We start from the raw sequence: 6,000 nt of genomic DNA, 5'->3' as shown, positions 1-6,000 counted from the left end.
GATTCTGGTGATCTCCTACCTTGCCCAATTGAGTATCGTGCACTCGTGGGAAGTCTTCAATACTTAAGTCTTACTCTCCCGGACATCACCTTCAACACCAACAAACTTGCGTAGTTCATGCAACACCCCAGAATGACGCATTGGTCTGACCTCAAACGGGTGCTCCGTTATTTGGCGGGCTCTTGCAACAAAGGTTTCATCTCGGCAACTGCTCCGCTAACCTTTCATGCTTACTCAGATGCAGATTGGGCGGGTGATAAGGATGATTATATCTCTACCACTGGTTATTTGTTGTATCTTGGTAGCACTCTCATCTCTTGAAGCTTCTGAAAACAACTCTCTGTTGCTCATTCCTCAATCGAAGCCGAATACAAAGCCTTGGCTGAGATGGCCAGTGAACTTCTATGGGTCTTATCCTTGTTCACTGAACTTGGTCACATGCCCACAACCAATCCGGTTATCTATTGTGACAATCTTGGTACCACAACTCTGAGTGTTAATCCTGTTTTTCACTCTCGAATGAAACATATAGCCTTAGCCTATCATTTTGTTCATGAAAATGTTTAAAAGGGCAAGTTTTGGGTGTCCTTTGTGTCTACTAATGATCAACTTGCTGATATACTCACAAAGTCTCTACTTCATCCTCGGTTTGACTCAATACTCTCCAAGTTGCATCTCTCTTCCAGATCGTCCAACTTGCGGGAGGATATCAATTATAATAATTAGTTTTAAATTGTAATAATTAGTCTTTATTAGCTAATTTTTGTATATTTACTTTCCCTTTATTTAGTAATTATTATAATTGATATTTTAATAATTGATATTAAATTGGTGGAGTTTATTCCCTTAACTCTTTCCAATTACATTATCAATTTGTATATTTATACTACTGTAATCCAATGATACAATCAGTTCATTCAAAATATTTTTTTACAATAAAACGATTGATTGGATTTGCGACTTTTATCTTACACCAGCAATAGTTTCTATTTTCTTAAATGAATATACAAGTTACACTTAAAAAAACCAACTATATTTAACGAACTAAAATAGCTTTTAGAGAATTGTTTTCTAATCTTTGAAATTAGAGTTTAGCAATTGAAATTGTATTTTTCTAAATTTGAAAATTTAAAATAGGACAATATTTCACTCTTTCTATATCATATTTATATTTTTTATTTAAAATAATGCATTTCAAACTAGAAAAATAGAAAAGGTGAAAATTTTATTGGACCAAAATAAAAATTTAATAAAAAATACGGTTTATCCTATAAAAAATTTAACAATTATTTCTCATTAATTTGCATAGTAACTAATGTAAAGCATAAGGTAAAAGAATAAAATACATTTTTCACATTTAATTTATTTGTTTATATATTGATATTTTTTTATTATTTAATAGAGTTTTATTTTCTATCTGACAGATATTTGGAGATAGATTAATTAAAAAATATTATGAAAAACGCAAAGAAGATTTAAAATATGCATTGTGAAACTTTATATTCTTACAATTTTATAATTTAATTATACTTAATTGATATTAATATAACATGTCAATTAGTTAGGTAGATTGACTCTGCCTTATCTTACCATAATTGTATAATTTAACTACACGTAAATAATATTAACTATAAAATCTTATATAAATACATTATATTTCTTTAGTCTTATCTTATATATTATTAGATTGGTTATGGAAATTCACAATCACAAAATCAGATGAAAAAGAATTGTAAATTATTATAGAGTGGAAATTTAATTGTTATTGTTTGTACTATTGATGGAAGGTGATTGGTGATTGCTCATGGATGGTTTCAAAGCTCAAAGTCCAATGCTCAAACGTGAACACTAACATGGCTTGAATGAAGAAGACAAATCTAAACTTTGTTTTTCTTTTCTTCTTTAATTAACATTAACACACCCAATGCCATAGATACATATAATTATCACAAAAACTATATCCAGTGTACTTTTGTTTGATAAAATACTTCAAGTCGATGCTAAACTTGTTAATACAATCTTTTAATGCTAGTTTTGAATATTTTTTTTTTGTTTTGGTTGATTTTATTTAGAGTAGAAATTTTTATTTTTAATATTCAATATCATTCTAATTTTGATAAATTTTGTTGAATTTAGTTTTTTTTTAACTTTTTTTTAAACATTATCTAAATTGTTAACGAAAAGATGAACTCCGTGTCATGTATTAGTGGTTCTTTTAATATTTTAATTTATTTTAATTTATTATTAACTTTTACAAATATTTCTAAATTTTAAAAAAATGTGTATAAGTCAAGTCAATATTGTGCATGTTGTAATGTTCCATATGTTAAGTTAATATGTCATATATTCAATTTCATCCCAATTTTTATTAATTTTGTTCAAAATCCTAAATTTCATTAAGGTTGTTTAATTCAGTTCCAATTTTAAATTTTAGAAGAAAAAATTCTTCACTACTTTTAAAATTAAATGAAAAATTCTTCATTATCTAAAGCAAAGTTTTCATTATTTTTAAAATTAGAAGGAAAAATCTTCATTATTTTTAAACTTAGAAAGAAAATTTTTCATTATTTTTAAAATTAGAAGAAAACTTCTTCATTATTTTTAAAATTATAAGGAAAATTTTTCATTTTTTCCAAATTAAACGAAAAATTCTAATATATTTCTAAAATTAGAAAGAAAATTCTAATTTATTTTTAAAATTAGAAGGAAATTTTTTTAAAAAAATTACAAGAAAAAATCTTCATTATTTTTAAACCAAGTCTAACCCTATTTTTTATATGTAGAAAAAAAATCAAACATAAATCTAATAATTATATTCCAATAGTATAATTAGAGTTGGTTTAAAAATAATGAAAGAAATATTTAATAAAAATATGAATTTTAATAAAAATTAAATTTAGTCTCAATTTAGAGAGAGACAAATTTGGGATTGAATTGAACAAAATTAACAAAAATTTGGACTAAATAGAACAAAATTAATGAAAAATAGGACTGAATTAAATATAAGACAATGACAACATTAATAGTGTCATGTGGTACTAATACTATCTTGACACGTGGGACTAACACTAAATTGACACGTGGTACTGATATTGCCACATGACACAATGTTGACTTGATACATGGACAAAGTTTTTAAATTAAGAAAAAAATTTAAATTTTTAAAAAAAATGAAAACAAAATTAAAAAAATTCACACTATTCATCTTCCGTTAACAATTTAGACAATGTTACCGAAAAGGACCAAATTGAATAAAATTTACCATAATATGGACCACATAAAACATCCGCAAAAAATAGTCACACATTGAACAAAGTGGACGGAAATAGGGACCAAAATAGTTAGTGTTGTCAAAACAGGCCACCTCGCCCGGCTCACCATAGGTTGATCACTTAGCAAGTCAATCCAACCCAACTCATTTATTAGCGAGTCCAAAAAATTTAAACCTGGTCTAGCCCACCACAGGTTAGTGGATTAAATGGGTTGGCTCACTTAATTACAATTTTTTTTTTCTTCAATCCAAAAAAAAATAACAACTTTTTTCTAATTGAAATATAAATAAAATTCAATCTAAATACAATTCAAAATGATGTTAAACTCTAGATACAATCCAAAAGAATAAAAATACAAAGCATATTACTATCTAACATCAAATTATTGTTGTCACTTATCCATCTATAATATTAGAGTCTTGAGTGAACAAATCTACAACATAAAAGGGTTTAGATTTAGGGTTTTCGTTTTTTTAATATAATTTAAAATTTATGGGTGGGTTAGTGAGTCAACCTGGGTCACTAGAGTTCAATCCGGGTGAGTCAGGTCTTTAGTAGGCCAGGTTTAATTTTCACCTGTGCCAAAATTTGTAATTTTTCTTAACCCAACCTGACTCAAACCTGTGGCAAGTGAGGTTGGTCCACGAGTTTTAACTTGTTTTGACAACACTAAAAATAATATTTAAGTCTTATTGTTATTCTTATTTTGGTGATGGAAAAATGGAAATATATCAGTAATTAAAGTTATTCATGGTTGATACAAACACGTGTTTTGTTGCCTTGTTGTCTGCCATGCAAAATTGAGTATCTTGAGTTTATCGATAAAATACTCAAAGTTCCATCCCTCCTCTTCTAAGAGTCCTCCATTCCAACCTGTTTAAATGTTCTTTGGTTGCATCAACACTTCAAGATTTGAGAGCTCCCACTGAAATCATGGTATTTGACATTCATTCTCCATTTTGCCATATCCCTATTTGACTAAGCCTACTTTCTTTGTTCATTTTGAATTTGAATAAATGATATATATTATATTTAACCTTAGAGAAGTCTTTCTTCAACCACTTATTTTGTCAAATTACGAATATGTTGGTATATAATTACGCATGGACCATATCTTTATGGACCAGATCCCTAGATAATATCTATAAATAAACTTTATAAATAATTACCTATAAATTTGGTTTGCATATTATTACATACAAAACTTACATACATATAAAGTAGTATGAAATTATTTTAGAATTTGAATAATTTGTATGTAACTTTTATATCTAAAAGGATTTACCTACAGATTGAGGTAACTTTAATTTTTTTTTTTACGAATTTCAAATATTACCAAAGAAATTCAATAGTAGGTAATTGTCATTTTTCTTATAATGATTAATTATATACATTAAAAATCATATTAAAAACATTAATTGTTATTAATTATATGTAATACAATTAGCTCTACAAATGAATTTTGATATATTTATATGATTAATTATGATAAAATATTAATTATATTTTTTAATCTATCTATATTATCTACATGATTTACGAAAAGAAACATAATTTAATAATTTTATCATAAACATGACTAGTCTAATTGAATATGATTTTAGCTTATAAACATGTTTTATGTCACTAGATTCATGACTTAAAACAAGTTTGCATTGAGAAAACACGATATTTATTCTAGTATCAAATTATGATATAAGCATATAACTTAAACTTTTGCAATAATTTTTATATTTATTTTATGTTAGTAAAATATATATTATATTAAAAGATATTTAGGAGTTGAGAAAATAAATAATAATATTTTTAAATTTATGGTTCAAATTTGAATGGAATCAATGCGAAAAGTAATTTATAGGTTTAGAAAGTCAATATTTATAAAAAAAATTAAATAGTAGATTTTTTAAAAATACAAAGGATGGAGTATGTGCAAAAATATAGAGTAGGCTTTCTAAAAATACAAAAGAAAAACTATGAAAAATATGTAGAGTGGACTCACTAAAAATGCAAATCAATATATGGACATATTGATCTAATATGTAATTAGTCTATGGATAGATTCATCTAATATATATATATATATATATATATATATATATATATATTCATATATTCAATGTATGTTTAGACTCGTCTAATATAATTACAAGACTCGTCTAACTAATGACTGGACAAACTTGTTGAATGTTAATAGACTCATTTAATTGTGTATGAACAAACTTGTCTAATGTATATTGTTAGACTTATCTAACAAGTTTATAGATAGACTTGTCTAATGTTTGTTGTTAAATTCATTCAATCACTGTATGGAATGAGTCATCTAATCAGTTAATGAGCACAATAATCTAATGTGTATTAATAGACTCGTCTAATTTATGTATAGATAGACTTTTCTAATGTGCATTGTGAGACTCGTCTAATCAATATATGAATGACTCATCTAATATGTACTGTTAGACTAGTCTAATCAATGCATCACCAGATTCATTGAATTTTTTTTGCTATATTCATCTATCGATGAATTCCTAGACTCATATAATATCTTTTGTTATACTTGTCTAATCAACATATGGACTAACTTCTCTAATATTTTTTGTTATACTCGTTTAATTAATGTATGAACAGTCTCGTCTAATATGTATTGTTAAACTCGTGTAATGTTTTTTCTTATATTTGTCTAATCAATGAGTGGAAAAACTCGTCTATATTTTTAGATCTTTATAATTGT

This window comes from Vigna radiata, chromosome 7 (genome assembly GCF_000741045.1).
Source record: "Vigna radiata var. radiata cultivar VC1973A chromosome 7, Vradiata_ver6, whole genome shotgun sequence".
NCBI classification, from domain to species: domain Eukaryota; kingdom Viridiplantae; phylum Streptophyta; class Magnoliopsida; order Fabales; family Fabaceae; genus Vigna; species Vigna radiata.
Note: the sequence above shows the minus strand (reverse complement) of the source record.